This window comes from Carlito syrichta, unplaced genomic scaffold (genome assembly GCF_000164805.1).
Source record: "Carlito syrichta isolate Samal-C Ts95f unplaced genomic scaffold, Tarsius_syrichta-2.0.1 Scaffold89687, whole genome shotgun sequence".
In the NCBI taxonomy this organism is placed as follows: Eukaryota; Metazoa; Chordata; class Mammalia; order Primates; family Tarsiidae; genus Carlito; species Carlito syrichta.
In genome coordinates this window covers 174,402-184,413 of record NW_007033783.1, presented here as the reverse complement: position 1 = coordinate 184,413, position 10,012 = coordinate 174,402, and positions in this window count along the sequence as shown.

The window sequence follows — 10,012 nt, the reverse complement described above, 5'->3', positions numbered from 1 at the left end:
GGGGAGAGGGATGGGATTAACAGGCAAATATCTGTCTGGGGATGGGGAAACACCTCTTATCAACAGGGTGCCTGAATGAAACGTAATTGTACACCTAACCCTTAACTGTACCCCACAAAACCATAATAAAAAATATTGATTAAAAAAATCCTAAAAAAAATAATGATTAAATCAAATCAGACTTAACAATTGATAATGATCCTTTTACTTATTCTGGTTAAAGTACAGTTTCTTTTACTACCTCTGTGAGCCCTTTGAATAGACATGAGCAAAGAAGCTAAAATATACACAGCTCTGGCTTTTTTCACTGTTTCTCTGTTTCCAATTATTTGTGTCTTCTTGGATTTCATTGAGCAGTGTTTTGTAGTTCTCATTGTAAAGGTCTTTCACTTCTCTGGTTAGGAAGATGCCGAGGTATTTCAATTTTATTTTATTTTATTGGCTATTATGAATGGGATTGTGTTTTTATTTATTTATTTTTTTGAGTTGGAGTCTCACTCCGTTTCCCTGGCTGGAATGCTGTGGCACACTCCCGGCCACCACAGCCTTGACCTGCTGAACTCTGGCTATCCTTCTGCCTCAGCCTTCCAAGTAGCCAGAACTATAGGTGTGCGCTACCACGCCCGGCTAATTTTTGATTTATTGTAGAGATGAGGTCTCACCAAGTTGCCCGGGCGGGTCTCAAACTCGTGAACTCAGGCAGTCCATTCAGCTTGGCCTCCCATAGCACTGGGATTACAGGCTGAGACACCAAGTCCTGCCAGTGCTTTTAATTTGAGTCTCTGCCTGCTTGTTTTTGGTGTTTAGGAATGTAACTGTCTTGTGCACATTTATTTTGCACCCTGAGACTTTGTCAAAGTCCTTTATCAGTGCAAGCAGGTTTTTGACAATTCTCTTGGATTTTCAAGGTATAGGATCATATCATCAGCAAAGAGGGATAATTTGACTTCCTCTTTTCCTGTTTGGATACCACTGATTTCCATCTCTTGTTTAATTACCCTCATTAAGACTTCCAACACAAAGTTGAACAAGAAAGATGAGAGTGGGCAACCTTGTCTTGTTCCAGTTTTCAGGGGGAAGTGTTTCCAGTTTCTGTCCATTTAGCAATATGTTAGCTGTGGGTTTATCCTAAATGGCACTTACTATTTGAGGTATGTTCCTTCAATACCTAGGTCTTTGAGAGTTTTTATCAAGAAGGTTGCTGGATTTTATCAAAAGCTTTTTCTGCATTTAATGATATAATCATGTGGTTCTTGTTTTTCCATCTGTTGTATTTAATTACATTTATGGTCTTGCGAATATTAAATCAGTCTTGCATCCTGGGGTTGAAGCCTACTTGGTCATGGTGCATGATTTTTGAGATGTGTTTTGGATCTGATTTCCTAGAATCTTGTTGAGGACTTTTGTATCTATGTTCATAAGGGATATTGGCTGTATTTCTCTCTCTCTCTCTTTTTTTTTTTTTTTTGTTGGATCTTTACCCGGTTTGCATATCAGTGTGATGTTAGCTTTGCAAAATGATTTGGGGAGAGTTTCATTTTTCTCAATTGCCTGGAATACTTTCATTAGAATTGGTATAATCTCCTCCTTGTACATTTTGTAGAATTCTGCTGGAAAGCCATCTGGTTCAGGGCTTTTTTATTGTAGGTACTTTTCTTATGACAGAGTCAATTTCCTGGGTTGTTATTAGACTTTATATTGTCTCAATGTCTTCTTGTTTCAACATGGGGCGGTTGTGTGATGTCAGAAAGTCCTCCATTTCATTTAGGTTATCAATTTTATTTCCATATAGGTGTACATAGTAATCTCTGATAATCTTTTGTATATCTTCAGGATCAGTTGTCATTTGATCTTTTGTATTTCTGATTGTACTTATTTGGGCTTTTTCTCTTTTTTTCTTGGTCATTCTGGCTAGGGATCTATCAATTTGTTTATTCTTTCAAAGTACCAGCTTTTGGTTTTGTTGATGTTTTCTGTGATATTTTTGTCTTTTAAGTTCCATATTTGGGCTCTAATTTTGGTGATTTGGATTCTTCTACTAAAGTAGGATTTTGGTGATATTCTCTTTCCAGCCCCTTAGGTGATTTGTTAGGTTCTCAACTTGTGAACTTTCCATTTTCTGGATGTGTGCTCGGAAAGATACAAATTCCTGTCTGAGAACTGCTTTCATGGCATCTCAGAGGTTTCGATAATGTTTCTTCATTTTCATTTGTTTCCAGGAATCTTTTAATTTCTACTTTGATTTCAGTGTTGACCCAGTAGTTGTTCAGCATCATGTTGTTTAGTCTCCATGTCTTTGTGGGCTTTGGGGAAATTTTGTTGATGTTGATATTTGTTTTTATTCCACTGTGATCTGAGAATGTGCATGGCACGATTTCAACCTTATGGAATTTTTTTATGCTTGATTTATGGCAGAGGATATGATAGATCTTGGAGTATGTTCCATATGGTGATGTATTGAATGTATATTCTGTGGTTGTTGGGTGGAATAATCAGTAGGTATCTATTAAGTCCATTTGGTCGAGTGTCAAGTTTAGATTCTGGATCTCCTTGCTGATTTTTTTGCCTCCATGATCTATCTAGGGCTGTTAGTGGGGTATTACAATTCTCTGCTATAATAGTGTTAGAGTCAATATCTTTTTTTAGCTTAATTAGTAGTTGCTTTATAAGTGCTCATGCTAATGTACTGGGTGCATATATGTTTAGGATGGATATTTTGTGTTGATGTATTGAAATTTTATCATTATGTAGTGCCTTTTCTCATCGTTTAAAATTTTTGTTAGCTTAAAGTTTGTTTTGTCTGATATTACAATAGCAATTCCTGCCTTCTTTTGTAATGCATCTGCCTGGAAACTCATTTTCCATCCTTCAACTTTGAGTCTGTGTGCATCCCTTGTGTTGAGACGAGTTCCCTGGATGCAGCAAATAATTGGGTCATGGTTTCTTATCCAGTTTACCATTCTTTTCAGTGGTGCATTTAGTGCATTTAGTCCTTTCGGTTTTGTTTATCGCTGTCATGAGGTTCTTATAAAGTTTTTTTATTTGTTTGCTTGTTTTCTTTTGGCTTTGGGGTTGATGAATGTGTGTGTTTTCAAGTTTCTTGTTGGGCTGTATTCTCTGTTGATTCTGTGCTCTGCTATTCTCTTGGGAAGTGTGTGGTCATTGTTTTTTTCTTTCTTCTGTGCTTAATACCTTTTTAAGTGTCTCCTGTAAATCTGATCTGGAAGCTGCATAATCTCTTAGAGATTTGATGTCTAGGAAGGATTTTAATTCTCTATCACTCATGAAACTGAGCTTGGTTGGATAGGAAATTCTTGGCTGAAATTGTTTATCTTTGAGGACTTTGAATATAGAACTCCAGTCCCTTCTTGCCTGTAGTCTTTCTGCCAATAAGTCTGCTGCTATTCTGATTGGTTTTCTCTGACAGGTAGTCTGAACTTTCTCTCTTGCTGCCTTTAGGAATTTTTTCTTTTGTACCTACTTTGTGTGTGAATTACGATCTAAGATTGGTCTTCTCATTTGATGTCTTGTGGGGGTTCTCTGCAACTCTTGTGCTTGGCTGGTCACATCTCTGGTGAGATGGGGAAAGTTTTCTTAGATTACCTCCTGGAATACTTGCTCCAGGTTGTTCTCCATTTCCCTTTCTTCTTCTGGGATACCAATCAGGCATAGATTCACCTCTTGATATAATTGCATAACTCTTAACTCTTGTAGACTTTGTTCTTTCTTTCTGAGGCTTCTTTCTTTCTTTCTTTCTTTTTTTTACAGATCAGGTTAATTCTATGTACTTGTCTTCAAATTCTGATATTCTTTTTTAGCTTGATTAATTCTGCTTTCCATGCTTGCCATCTTGTTATTTATTTCCTGAATGAAACTTTTTATGGCAAAATTTCTGTTACAAGTTCTTTCAGTGTTGCATCATGTCTTTCTTGAGTGTCATTCACTCTTTCCACCCATTCCCCAATCCCTGTCATATTCTGGGTCCAGCCTTTGATGACTTCCATTTTTTGGGCACCAAGGTCTGATTTTTCAGGACTTTTCTCTTTAGTATACTTGAAATTGCCCATAGTCTTCCTTTTTCCCCCCTCATTTGTGAAAGATCTCTTGCTTTTTTCTTTAGTTCTGTTATTCATTGTCAGTGGGAGAGACATTCCATTCTGATGTTTGCTCAGCTCTCTATTCTTTCCTGATCCATGCTCTGGATTTGTTCTATTTTGAAATAGGATGGTGAATGGGAAACTTTGCTATCTCTTGTAGTTTTTGAAAATTGAACAAAGTAGGGTATGGGGCACTAGGATTCAAAAACTACTTGCAAATTACAATGCTCACTTATTGTGGTATGTATTCTCTGAGACCCACTCTCTACAACCACTCTGTATGATAATGCAAAGCAGAAAACAACTAAAACACACACACACACACACACACACACACACACACACACACACACACACCAAAACAAACTGGAATAATAACAAAGTGAAACAAAAGACCAAGAAAACTGAACACACACACACATGCCTAGCACAAAGTGAATGGAGAAGAAAAGCAGAAAGACTGGGGAAAAAAAGAATTCAGATTGAACCCTCCCACATAAATTGACACATACTTTAAACTATAAAAAATGAAAATAACAAAAAATATCAGAACAGAAGAGCAAAAACAAACCAATAATGATAAAATGGAAACCTCAATCATTAACATACACACATAAACAGAAAGCAACAAATAAAGGAAGGAAGAAACAGAAAAAGAAAAAAAAAGAAAAAAGAAAAAAAAATTTGATGGGGATGCAGATCTAACCCTTACATATACATTCATGCACAAAGCAAAATTATTTTAAAAATAGATGAACTAACAAACAAACAGGCAAAAAAAATTAAATTTTAAAAATTAAAAAAAAACCCTGTTCTCTTGTGGCTAGCTATGTTGTTATTCCCCTAATCAGGTCTCTCCTGCAGATCCATCCCTTTCACTCTTTCCTCGGTGCCTGGAGCAGGGAACGAAGAGGGGCAGTAGAGGGAGGTGGGGCTGCAGTCCTCCCCTCCAACTCTTGCATGGTCAGGGATATCTCCTCTGGTGGGGAGGTGCAGGACTGTCTCTTCCCCATGTTTGTACTAGCTGGGGGTATCTCAGCCAGGCTTATCCTGGAATGGAGTTCTACTGTAACTGACTTCCAGGCTCTACCTCTCAGTGGCCCAGCTATGTTGGTCTGATGTTCAGAGGATTGCCTGGGAGGAGGGGTTTGGGTGAGTCCCAGACTCACCACTGATCTCCTTGTAGTCCTTCCTCATCCTTTTCTGGCCACACTGTTTGTCCCTTGGTTGGATCAGGGTAGAGAATTGGGTGCCTGGAACTCAGCACTCATCAGGTCCCTCCAAAGTTTGTGCTTTCAAGATATTCCCTCTGGGTCGTGATCAATCCCTGAGTCATTGATCCGCCAGTCACAGAGATTGGGTCTGTTGCTCCATGGTGAGCAAGTCGGAGTACTTGTCTGTCCTGCCTTCAAGATAGTGGTGGGGTGCCTTTCTTGACCTCTTCCATGGGAGTGTGCCTCTGGACTCTCTCTATAGACCCTGCTGCCAGTGTCCTGCCCGACGCTTAAGTGGTGAGGCAGAGCCTGGGACGGCAGTCTCTCCCTGCCACTTCCTCACAGGAAAACTTTCATCCATTTTTAAAAAATGGCACTTAGCTTCTGTGACCCGAAAAGAGCCAGGGACCAAGCAGAGAAGCTGCAGCACCAGTTGTTGCACCAGAGCCCTGGCCACTTGCTCATGAACCCCTACTTAGTCAGTTTCTCTCAGAATTTTCTTCCCAGGAAGGGATTTTTGATTTGAAAAAATAATGACAGTTGAATTCTGTGTCCTGGGAATTGCTAGGGTCCAAGCCCAGCAGCTGCGGCACAAGCCACTGTACCAAGAGAGTCCTGGTCGCTAGCTCCCTAGCCCGCACTCATTCAGTCACTCACACACCCACTCGCTCACCACACATACACAAAATTTTCCATACACTCACTCACTTACACCAGGACTTGCATAATCTGACTGGCTCAGTCTCCAGCTTCTCAACTCCCCCACAGTAATTAATAAATTTTATCATGCATCAGAATTACCTGGAGAATTTTCCACAACAAAAAAATAGGAGATTCCAACCTAAAGTATCTGACTTAGTAGGTCTGAGAGAGAGCTAGAAAATTTGCCTTTCTACTTAGTCCTCATATTGCTAGTCCTGGAATTACATTTTGAGAGCCACATATCTATAGATTGTCTGGATGATGGCCATCTTCTTTGTTATGACTTCCTTCCAGAAAGACTTGGGGGAAAAGTGTTGCAAGTTTTCTATAGTGTTGGAAGAGAAATAGGGCCTGGGCCTTGGTTCAGCTGTGTATCCCAGCTGGAGAAGGGAGCAATTGCTGGAGAAAGTTTTCTAAATAGTTTTCAGGACAGTATTTCAAAACTAAAATTTGACAAAATGAGAAAGGGGAGACAATAATGAAAGCAGCAGAGCTATAGACAGAGGTAAAGAAGGAAAGAGAGAATAGCAGGAAGGTGAAAGAACAAGAAAAGAAGGGGGGAGGGATTTGGAACAACTGAAATGCTGACACAAAGACATTCTGAAAGTGTGAGGAATTCCTGAAATGACTCAAGGAACCAACTGTAGCAGATCTGGAGAAGTTGGTGTTTGCGGCAAATTTTTCTACAGTATTTATAGATACAGATTTAGAAAGGATTACTTAAGGATATGAGAGGCAGTGAAGAAACTAGCACAAAGCAAAGGCCTTCTACCTTTATCCTGTTTAGATACCTCCATATGATAGGCAGACCCCCTATAACCAAATTTTGCCTTAGTTTCTTAGGGTTGTTATAATGAAGTACCATAAATGTAGTGGCCTAAGCAATATATTATTTCACTGATATGCAGGCTAGAAATTCAAAACTAAGGTGTTGGCAAGAGCATGCTCCTGCTAAAGTCTGTAGAGCAGGGGTCCCCAATCCCCAGGGCACAAACCAGTACTGGTCTGTGGCCTATTAGGAACCAGGCCTCACAGCAGTAGGTAAGTGGCAGATGAGCCAGTGAAGCTTTCTCTGTATTTACATCTGCTTCACATTGCTCACATTACTGCCTGAGCTCCACCTCCTGTCAGATCAGCACTGAAAAGCCTGCTTCCATTTCCAACATCCTATCTTTGTGAAACAAGGTTTTCTGCAATGACAGCAACCAAAACAAGATTGCAGAGTAGACTGGACATAAACAACACAATTCAGATGTCACTGCCTACCCTCAGATGGGACCATCTAGTTGCAGGAAATCGAGCTCAGGGCTCCCATTGATTCTGCATTATAATGAGTTGCATAATTATTTTATTATATATTACAATGTAACAATAATATAAATAAATTACACAATAAATCTAATGTACTTGAATCATCCCCAAACCATCTTCCATCCTTCCACCCCATTCCCCCATCCCTGTCCATGGAAGAATTGTCTTCCATGAAACCAGTTCCTGATGCCAAAAAGGTTGGGGATCGTTGCTCTAAGAAATTATTATTTTTTTGTCTTTTCCAAGCTTCTACAATCCTTGGTGCTTTTTGTTTGCAACTGTTTCCTTCCAGTCTCATGATGTTTCTGTGTCTCCTATCAGTATTATTATAAAAGTTAAGTTCAAAAGCAAGGCTATTTTGGTAAGATATTTGATGTATAAGAAGAACTAACTGGGTCTTTTTTTTTTTTTTTTGACCACAATCCCCAAAGATTTGGTCTTTGCAGTGTTCATGTATTGTCTATTTGTTAGTATGCTCTTATGGTCTCATCTGTCTGTTTTATGTTCTTTACTTCTTCAGTATTCCAAAATTAAGACTTTCCAGTTCTCTATCACAACAATTCAGTGTAGCCATGATGTCTCAACTATGAAATGTAATAAACAAGTAGACTTTGGAATTGTGAAAGCCCCTTACATCCCAGGATTAGTTGTGATAACAGAAAGCTTACATATATTTAAAGCTTGTTAGGTGATTGGTTTAGTGCTGGTTGTTTTATATGTTAATAAACAAATTTAATTTCCTTGTCTTTTTGAAATAATGCCATCCTAATTCAGATTTATTATTGCATTCCCAAAGTAGTTTTAATGGCTAAATGTAAGAATGAGAGAATCAATTTATTAGTCAATAGATGAAATGGGAAAAATATAGTTCTATGTCTGATCAGTGCTTTATTATTCTTCAAGCAGCACTGGTTAGGGGTTAGGTGGTTGTTCATATGTTTTTTATCACTTGCCTTGTTTATTACTTTTATTTTAACCTACTTATTTAATCTAATTCACATGAAACCTTGAATTAAGGGGGAGTATTTATGAACATAATTTTTGTTTTGCTGAAACAAAACTAAAATATGACTTAATTTTCCAAGTTGGGGTGTGTATATGGGTGTCTGTATGTGTATGTGTAAAGAAAAGCAAATCTACCTGTAGGAATTCCTGAGTTTAATAAAATTATTTATATCAAGCAAAAAAAAGTCATTTTTAATATCAGACTTCTATTATTATGGCAATAAAAGCTGTTATAGCATAAGCCATTTTGAATGACTCCTGGTTTTTATCAAATGTTAATAATTTTTTTGACTTGATGGACATATTTTAAATGTTGTGGGAAGTTTTTCCAACCAGAGCCATTTGGGTGTCACAGCCTGCCTCTCATATGTCAGAGTCTTTTATAGCTATATGCAGTATAACAGGTTTATTGGAGAATGTGAACTTTGTGGAGTACAAACTTGAAAAAGATTTATTTTCTCTAATCAATGTCCCCAACTGTGCAATGTCAAATTTTCCTTTCCTGGTGGGTTGGAGATCTTTTACTGATGTATTGGGCACGTTCTATAACCTCTTTCCACTTTAACTTAATAAAAAGTCTAGTCTAGTTTACAATCTAATCTAATGCCCTATCTTCATTGCAATAGAGTTCTGCTTGGGGTCCAAGAGATTTGGAGTGGCGTAGGATAATCTGTTCTCTAGTTTTCTTACTATAACAGGGAGTAAAATGGGAGACTATAGGATGTTTCTCTGGGACATCTCCCTACATTCCATTTTATACCTTGAGTGCCTTTCTCAGCTCCAGGAAGATACACAAAGTACAAGGACAAGAGTTTCTTGACTTTATTTGTCTTGCAAGAGCAATACTCTATTTCTATTACTGTCAATTTCCATATTTTCCCAGATAATGCTGAGAGGTCATCAAAATCCTGAGTGATTAGGATTGAAAGCTAACACTCTCTTGGTTTCTAATGAAGCACATGGATAAATTCTTTGGAAGTCTTATTGAGAACATTACTGTAAAGTTCCCTGATTTATTATTGCTTATACTCATTTAACGCTTATATAGTTCTTACTCTGTTCTGTATTTTAGAAATATTAAATATTTTACTTATCTAAAAATTATATGAAGTAGGTGTTTTGTTATTCAGATAGGGAAACTGAGGCACAGTAAGCCTGAGCAACTTGTCCATGATTAAATAGCTCAGAATTGGCTGACCTGGGACTCAAATCGACGTAGTCTGGCTCAAGTATCTATGCTCTTAACTACAAAATTAGACTGCCTTTATATAATTGTCGGCAGCATAAGATAAAAGTTTAAGAGGAAATTGGTATCAATGGTCTGTAGACTAAAGATAAATTTTTTACAGATTTTGGAGTTATCAATATGTAGTTTTGATTTTTGTATTATGAGAGTGGGTGATATCTGTGAAGAAGGACCCAACTAGGAAAACAATACTATTTGAAAAACAGAAAAGATATTAAAGGACAAAGAACATTAGAAGATTTAGGGTCTATAACACAGAGACAGGAATATTCCTGGACAAGCCAATAACTGGGGACCCATTCAAAACTTTTTCTCTAAGTATCTGTTCCTCATTCATTCAGAGAAGAGGCTGAACACTTGCCTGGGGTACTGTTGGCAGAAGACATTCCCGCAGCTTGCATAAACATCAAATAGAAACCCTTGGAGTTAACAACCTA